We start from the raw sequence: 9,622 nt of genomic DNA on the forward strand, positions 1-9,622 counted from the left end.
CATATGGAGACATGGCTGTCTCCTGGGCACTGAGAATATCTGTGTAGGGCTCAGGAAAGGACATGTGCTTGTTGGAGACTGCTTACCTTTGAATTGGTCCTGGTGACTTACACACTCTGTGGTGGGAATCATCAGCAGAGAGAGGATTTTCATCAGTGAGAATTTCTGAGTCCCTTTGCAGTCAGCTGTGCTCTCCAAAGGCTGTTGAGTGTGCTCCATCATTGGCTTAATTTTCTTCCAGATGGTGTGTGTTATGACTTGCTTTTAATTTTTTCCCTCTATTTTTCTCCACTGTTGTTTCTTATTTTCTGGTTTTCACTCACTGGCACCCAAGAAATTCTTCCCCATTGAAATAGGTGGCAAAACCAATGTGCTCAGCAGGGAGGTGGGCCTGTGCTTGAGGCTTTAGAGCTAGGAGGTTTTAGACACCTGGTTCAGTAAGAGAGCTGAAACAAACAGCAGTGATGATGGCCAACTCACAGCAATATAAAGAGAAAGGCAAATTACTTATAAAGCTTTTATTTTGTGAACAAAGAAACAACCCCCAGAACCAACATGGTAAGTATTTGAAAGCTGTGGTGAGCAGCTCTGTTCTCAGAATTAGGTTCTGATGGTGGGTTGTACCAGGACAGGTGAGATAACCTGATTTGTGCACTGGAAAAAGGACATCCATGGCAAGATATGTCTTTGGAAAGGTACATCTATGTACAAAAATGCTGTCTGGAAGTTTTTTGGAGGTGGTGTGTAACACTGAGGCACAAACACATGATTTGCAATGTGAGGAGGAGCAGCAGATCCTGTAAAAAGACTTCAGTCTTCCCAGGTGACATAAGCCTGAACTCTGACACTCCTTGCATATTAAGGACCTCACTCCCTCCTGTGTGTAAGTTATCTGGATTTAGCTCAAATTTGGCACCTACGGTAGATAAAGGTCTATGCCACATTTTACCATGGAATTGAAATCTCAGCCAGGAAAACTTTCTCATGTTTTGGTTTTAAAGTCATGGGTTCCTGTGTAGGTTCAGTGGTCACTCAGAGTGCACCAGGCTCTTCCAAGCTCCCAGTGAGACTGGGCAGAATATCACCCCAAGACCACTGAAATCCTCATGCGTGACATCCTGATGATGTCATGTCAATATTCACTTAATCTTTGTACATTTTCTTTGCTGCTATGTGCTCAGCCACATATTCTTGGCTGTTTGCAACAAGGGAGATAAAACATCAGTACAGAGAAGCCAGAGGGACAAGACCAAGATGCATCTGTAGAAAATATTTTATTTGCAACCTTGCCAAAATCCACAACTATGTTTGCACTGGAGGGAAGGGGACTGTCCTTTGAAGGCTTTCAGAGTGTTGGTATGCACTGAGGTCTGGCTTATGCCATACATCAACCTTTCTTTGTGCTAGACCAACACCATTTCCTGCTCTCTAGAATGACCCCTTCTCAGAACCAAGGCTCCAGTGGGCTGTAACAGCTCTTCTTTTGCACCCAAGAGGAGTTTTGAATGAGTGATGCCTGTTGAAGCAGAGAAAGTGCAGGTGCACAACTTTGAGGACCATCCAACCTGAGTAAGGACAGACCCCTGTGGTTCAGGAGCAGGTGATGCTTAGAAGGATACGTTCTGCGCAAAGCTTTAAAATCAGTGCTTGTGCAGTGTAAACAGTCCTACCCTCTTTCATCATGGCCACATGGAATCTCTTCCTTCAGGCCAAACATTCCCAGTTCTGCGAATCCACAAAATCATATTGGTCTTGTGAGGATCCCTTTGGGCAGCTTTCCATGGGGAGACAACATGGGCCTGCCTTGCCCAAAAGCAATCCCAGGACACTCTAAGCTGTGATATGGATAAGAACACATGCTCTTCCCACCGTGTTATGCTTCCTTCCAGCTCTGGACATCCCTCAGGGAGAAAATCCACCTATATCACTGTTGGTGTGTGCCCTGCCTAGCACATCTGAGTCCCTGTTTGGTGGGCCTTCTCAACCATGCTGAATTACTGTGGTGATAAACATCTTTTATATCCATGGGGATGGGGAAGAGGAACCATCTGGATTATCACTACAAGTATTCAACTGAGTATTTCCAGATTGTTCAGCATTTGGGCTTTCTGGATTATATTGGGATAAATTCCTGACTTCCAAACTTTGTTTGCTTATCCTGAATTCAAGAGTTTCTTTTCTTTTTTAATCTTTAGGATTTTTCTTTTTATAATTTCAATATGCTGATAAAGTTACGGTCAATTAATAATTCATTTACCTTCTTCATGAAAGTGTTTTGTTTAGGGAAATTAATAATAATAGAGCTGAGAGGCAATTTGTTGTTCCCATCAAACTCATGAACTTTGTGCTTTCCTTGGCGCCGTATAGACTCTTGTATATTTTTCATTTTCTTTCTTTAGGGCAGAAGCAAGAGCTGTGCTCACATCTGTGCCTCAGCTTGCAGTCTAACAGTGACCAGAAATGCATAATAAATCTCAAACTAAAGCTTCTTTTTGTTGCAGGCCAGCTGGGCAGGTACCAGCCATATTAAGAATCACATATTACATCTTCAAGTTTGCATTTTGTTCAAAGGAGCATCTGAAATGTAACCTTCCCTCCCAGTCTTTGACCCAATGCAGCTCTGTGTAGCACCTAATTAGATCAGATCCCTGTTCCACTACAAAGAAAAAACAAAATTATAGTCATGGTGAGCCCATATTGACCTTCAGCGGGAGCTGACAGATGAACTTCTGTTCTCAACAAATAGAACACAGGCACATGATGGACACACACTTGGAATTATATTATATGGTAATACAATGCAATAGAATGCAGTATTATATTTTCTGTATTATATTATACAGTATTATATTATTACAGTGTCTCTATCAGACCAAAGCAGAGGAAAACATGGCATTAATGGAAGGTTTGGTACTATTCTGCTGTGCCTTGTCACTACTCAAATTATAGGATTTTACCATGTATTTCAATTACCTTTTGGTCACAATATCTAAAGAGGAAATTCATCTGTGATCAGACTAGGGCTGAATTCTGAAGACAATGTGCATCTTTGCTGCCACCAAACATCAGGTTCAGTTCTGAGTCCACTGACAATTACCTTGGAGGCTTGAATTGAGGAACTTCTTCACTCTCTAAGTATTTGCAGCATGCAGAGGACACCGTGTGCTTGAGTTTACTGATGGTTCCCATTAAATGTATGGAAAGAACCAATGGTCCAATAATTCCTCTGGAAGAAAGTCAGAGACTTTTAGGAAAGAGCTGTGTTTCTTACCAGGACACCTTGGGTGGTTTCACTTATCTGTGCAAAGAAGGTGGTGACAGACTGATGAGGTGATCTAGCACCAAATGTGGCTGAACAGATGGACAGGGTCCTGACACCTGTTCCTGGAAGTCACCATGTCCAAGGATGCCTACAGCTATGGCTGGCCTGGCAGGACTGTTGTGCTGTGCACCCAGGCCATGGTCCCCAGCAGCTGATGGACCTGTACCAGGTTGTGCCTGTTGCCGCTAAGTTGGTTGTAGTAAGATGAGCTGAGCACCTCAACTACAAAGTATTTAATTCCTTAAATTCTCCTATGGCAATGTAATACAGTAATTCTGTTCAGCTTCAGCCTCATAACTTGTTTTGATTATCTGTGGCCTTATGGTGGTGATTTAAACCTACTGATTTATTGATTCAGTCTTAATTGGGTCCTGAGCTGGGTCATTGCATCATTCTATCTTTAATTGCTTTAATTAAAGTCTAGCAAATTAGGCTGGTAATATGATTGCTTAGAGGAATTCTTGCCTGTTCATGCTTCTTAATGAAATCCATAAAAGTGAAAAAACGAATGAGCTTATCCTACTAAACTGCCACTTGTATTATGGAGTCTGAGCAAAACACAGAAAATCAATCTGCAGTGTCCTTGGCTCTTCCACCAAATATATGTTTTCAGAAGGAGAAAACTCAGCACCTCAGCAAACATCCCCATGGAAGAACAAGCAGAAGAAAACAGTCAAATGTGAAGCTAAAAGCTGGTTCCAGTTCCCATTTCTCAGATTTCCTCTAAGTTTGCAAGCAAGTCATTTAGGAGAAGATCTAGAGACCTACTTATATCCCAAAACTAAACTTCAGCCCAGTGGCTAGAGTACATGCTGGGATCTCTCCCACTCTCAGAGACCAAATTTCTCTGGATTTTGAAGTCTTTCATCATGTCCCCAAAACTTTGACTCATGCCCCATTCTCTTTGCTATCAGTTTGGTGCCCAGATGGACATTTTAGGCAGAGGACTCAGCACTACCTGTGAGAAGGAAGATTTTCTCCCTATTTTGTGCTGTGACATTTATGAGAAGCATGGGTGTGGCTGCCCTCCATCACCACTGACAACTGTCTGTTGCCCACACTGTTCCTTTCCACCTCTTCCCTTCTCGTTTTCCAGCAAGGCTGCTGCATCTGCAATGCATTTTCTACCCACTGGGCTAATGAGCTCTGTGTTGCCAAAGCTGCCTGGAACTTCTTAATGTCCCCCTGGTTTATGAATGGAAATATGCTGCTTCCTCCCGCTCCTTGCTCATCAGTGAACGCTCTGCTTTGCATCTCACTTGACCCTGGCTCCTGCTGCAGAGAAAATATCATTACTTACCAGCAGTGCAAAGCCCCCCACCAGCCCTGCTCATATACCCTGAAGCCTGTTCCATAAATACAAAGAATCTATTTCAAAACTGAATTTGCAAATCCAAAGAAAATCTGCAGTCAATTAAAAGCAATGAGAATTAAGAATACAGCAGATGAGGAATATGAAGTTCAGATCAGCTTGATCCCCAGCGTGACAATGCATTTTACTTTATCCCTCTAGGAGAACAGGGATTTTTGTCTCTGCATGGGCTGTAATGATGTGGCTGGAAAGCTTCCATTATCTTTTAATTAAACACTGTGATTACATTTTGCTTTCTCCAGCCTGTTTAGCCCCCGAGTGAGTGCACAGAATGAAGTACATGTCACAGGCGCTCCGAGTGCAGCACTAACCACTCTCCATTGATCAGGGCTGGATCTGGAATCCCAATACCTGTCCCCAGGCTACCCACAGCTTGGACTGCACTTCCAGTTCTGCTCTGAGCAGGGACACCTTCCACCAGACCAGGTTGCTCAAAGTCCCATCCAACCTGGCCTTTAACACTTCCAAGGATGGAGCATCCACAGCTTCTCTGGGAAACCTGTGCCCATGTGTCACTAAGCTCACAAATAAAGAATTTCTTCCTTATTTTTTGGTACATTCTCATGCACCCTGTCTTGGAGCAATTTCAGATTGATGGTGGGTTTTGTCTCTATAGGGTGAGGTATCAAATATGTGGCTGCAGAATGAACTTCCCAGGTGACATCAGGATTTGACTACAGATGGTGATTTCTGGTGGAGGCTGTTAGCAATTGGCAGCCCTGGGACCATCACATTGCACTGTACTACCCAGCCATGGTACAGTGCTGGGGATCCACCAGTGACCAGTGGTTAAAAGGAGATTTGGCTGACTGTCTGCAGCTGAAGAATTTTCAGCCATTCATTGTAACCTGCCTGAATTGCAATGGATTTTCCACAGAAGTAAAAGACTAGATATTTAGAGAAAAAGAAAATGTTTTCCAGTTGCAAACAGTTTACAGCTTGGAAAATACTTTTTCCATGCACTGCAGCAGAGACCAGCAACAGCACAGAAACTTTCAACCTGAACAGTGTCAATACCACTACTGAAAATGTTGTAAAGTCACAACTGCCCTGCTCTCCTGGAGAGCAGTGCTGCTTCCAGACACAATTTTAAGTTACATTTCCTAAGGTGGGAGTTAGCTCTTCATCTTGGGTTCATGGGGAGCAAAATGTTTTGTATGTGTAAAAAAGAATACACTGTAATCCTGAAATGAGCCTGAATCACCTATGTACGGACAAGAAAAGAGTTATCAGGTTATATTTTCTTTTCACTAAAAAAATGGTTTTCACTGCTACCAGCTTCCAACTAACACACTGTAATTATAGGTGCATATTGCAATTTCTAACATCTCTGAAACAAATAATTGGAAGACAGCATAACCCATGATCTGCTTTCCTACAGAAAAAACTGCTTTTTCTGGCACCAAGAAATGGGAAAAATAATTCATTGACAACAGTCTGTGACATTTTCTCTTCCTTATCTCTTTAGGCCAAGTCTCCAGCAAGCACAGTATTTCAGAAATAATCATAAGAGAAGTATTAAAGAGAGGAAAACAAAACAGTGGCCCTGTTCCCATGGAAATGCATGGGAAGAGTTCAAGCAAGCACCCCTTCTGATGTGGCCATGTGTTTGTCCTTGGATGGTGAGCAGAGATCAGGCAGCTCATCCTCTCTGTGATCTGCCTGGGGTCTATTGTCATGGCAGATAAATAAATGCCTTTGACCTTGGAGGCTCTCTGCTTTTCTCTGGGCAGGGCAAGTGGAACAGAAATGTCATCTGGAACAAGCTGCTGGTCTGCACCTTCCTCCTCCTTCTTGGTTGGTCCAGCCCTTCCCTGGTGGATCCTGGCACAGGTCAACATAAGGATCCCTCTGACCACTTCCCAAGTGACCCCATGGGAGCATCTGCCCATCAGTCTCACTCTCACCTTCTGGGTGAGAAAGGGATGAAGAAATTGGGCTATGGAAGTTAAAAGAAGTGGTTTTGCCCCTCTGGTCAGCTGTTCTAAAACTCCATCTGGAGTGCTGGTTTTCCTGCCCAAGTGTTCCTCATCCTCCATGCATGGCTATATGGTTCCTGTCAGGAAGGATTTCCCAGTTTGCCTTCTTCTAGGCAGTCTGGGTGTGTAAGAAGTGCCAGATCATGGCAGTCCTGGGGAAGGACTCATGTTCTATATAAGGACAGTGTAAAAACTTTGAATAGTCAAAGGCCATCAAAAGAGCTCTTGACACTGGAAAACAGAAGAGATCTCTCTGGGCTTTGCTCCAGCCAAGAGGACATTTGTCCCCTCCCTTTTGCTTTCCTGTCTAAATAAACAATCCAAGTTTTGGCACCTAATGCAGATTGCTCTGATTCACACTGTGCAAGGCTCTACATCTCTGATGTGCGGGAACCTCTCCTCCTGTCCCCACTCAAGAAGGTGACAGTTCTAGAAAGTGGAGCAGATGCAAAAAGTCAAGGACCCCTGAATTCTCTTATACAGACCTGCCACTGAACTGCTTTATGGCTTGAGTGATTTACATGCATCTTGATGCCTTTGCTTGACTTTGAGTGGAGAGGGATCATGCGAAGTCTTGCTTAGAGCATTTTAAAGATGCAGTGTACTCAGCAGAAGGATGAAGTATTTTGTTGCATTTGTTCCCAGACTGTGATATATAGGCTGCACATTGGCAGCTGGTGACCCTCCAAAACCACATGGCTTTCGGTTTCCTTTTGACTGCCTTTCTTGCAGAAAAGATCTCATGAGTCTGTAAGAGACTGTAAGTAGAAATGAAGAAAAGGAGACAGACCACTTTGTGTGCTCTGGATGTTGACAGCAATGGCTTGAGCTTACCTCTATTCTTCACCATGCTGCCAGGTTGCCACCCAAAAGTGATGTCTCTAGGTCAGCAACTTGCCTGAACTGCTCCCACCACAGAAGGAATCACTTATCCACTGCTCTCCAACCTGGTCCTTTACCTGGAGCTAAAGCTGAGCTGTGCAGCTCCTGGCCATCTGCTGATACAAAACACGAGTGACAGAGGCTGTCTCTTCTTCCAGTGGGGACCCTTGGGCTCCTTTACACAGACTCTTGATGGACAGTGCATAGCAAATGGCTGTCCCTTTTCCAGGGCCTTTTCCATGTCTCCAATCCAGGTACTGGTGGCCACTTCTCTAAGAGCATTTCTGGCCCTTTGAGTGTTCCCAGCTCCAGTGTCTCTCCTGTAACTACTCCTCATGTTCTTTCTGAGCTTATTGGAGCATTCTCATCCTTACGGCACCACCCCTAGCACATACACAAACCCTTGGGCATCCAGGAGATTGAGATGCAATAAAGATCTGCTTTTATCAGTCCTGGCAAGGCTGTCTGTGCTGCCACCTATGGCAGCTGGACTGTCCAGGGAAGGACAGGTTCAGGAGGGTTCATTTAGTGCATTTGCTGTGGTTTCAGCTGTGCAGCACTACCAAGTTTTTGCTGAGCATGTGTGCATTGCTAACCCAAAACATTTCAAAGACTTCCTGCTTATTTTTTCTTGGGGCAAGGGATACATAGAAGGGACTTCTGTCAAATTTTGTTATGACTCCAAAGTGGGAGTTTGCCAATGAAAATGTCACTTCACTGCTTATATTTTAACATTGCAAAACAATTATTTACCACCTAAAACTTGTTCTCAGAAATAGCTGTGTGTTTGTGGAAAATTTCAGTAAAAAGAAAAATGACTATCCATAGGCAGATAACCAAAGAGACAGATGCCATTGCATGCAATCAGCATTAACCAAAGCAGCCAGCGATTGCTGGAACACTCTCACCAGGAGAAACCATCAGGCACCTCAGAAGTGGTGTGATGCCACCAAACCCAGATAATGGAAAACCAAGTAATAGAATCATTGAATAATTTAGGTTGTAAAAGACCCTTAAGAATGTTTAGTTCAACAGTTAAACCAGCACTGCCTTGTTCACCACTAAACCGTCCCCAAGTACCACATCTACACATCTTACAAATACCCTCAGTGACAGTGACTCAACCACTCTGTGTGACGCGGTGACTCTGCTCTCCCTGGGCAGCTTTTTTTTGCCATTGTGGTGAAGAAATTTGTCCTTATATCCAAGCCAAATCTCCCCTGGCACAACTTCAGGCTGTTTCCTCCTGTAATCTCATTTGTTACCTGCAAGAAGAGTTTTGTATAGCCTCCTTTGTGGATGTTGTAAAGAACCATAAGCTGTCCCCTGAACTACCTTTTCTCAGGCTGAGGCCCTCAGCTCCCTCAGCTTCTCCTCATTAAACTTGTGCTCCAGACCCTTCCCAAGCTCCATTCCTCTCTCTGGACACACTCCAGTACCTCAAGGTCTTTCTGTGATTGAGGGGCCCAAAAGTGAACCCAGGGTTCAAGGTGTGGCCTCACCAGTGGCCAGCACAGGGGCAAAATCACTGCCCTTATCCTGCTGGCCACGCTATTGCTGGTACAAGTCAGGTGCCGTTGGCCTTTTTTCCCACCTGGACACTGACTCATATTCAGTCACTGTTGACCAGCACCTCCAAGTCCTTTTCCACTGGAAAGCTTTCCAGCCGCTCTTCCCCCAGCCTGTGGTGCTGCATGGCGTTGCTGAGATTGAAGTGCAGGATTTCACCTTATTTAATCTCATGCAATTGGCCTCAGCCCCCTCAAGCAAATCAACACTCTCAACTCTCACACAGCTTGATATTATCTACACCAAATTTTGATCTCCCAAAAAGATGACTCCTCACAAAGAGAGCATTGCTCCTGCCCCACCAAATCCCTGTTGTGCCTGCCTTCCCAGACATCCCTGATGGGATGGCTTGGCCTGGTTTCCTGCACAGCCAGTGAGCCCTCCCAGCAGTGCCACATGTGCTGGACGTGCTGTCCTGCTTTCTGTGCTTGTTTCAGGGGACTAGAAACATGCCTGAACCCAAGCACATGCTGGAAATGATATTTCACACGCAAAGCA

This window comes from Poecile atricapillus, chromosome W, assembly GCF_030490865.1.
Source record: "Poecile atricapillus isolate bPoeAtr1 chromosome W, bPoeAtr1.hap1, whole genome shotgun sequence".
Taxonomy (NCBI): Eukaryota; Metazoa; Chordata; class Aves; order Passeriformes; family Paridae; genus Poecile; species Poecile atricapillus.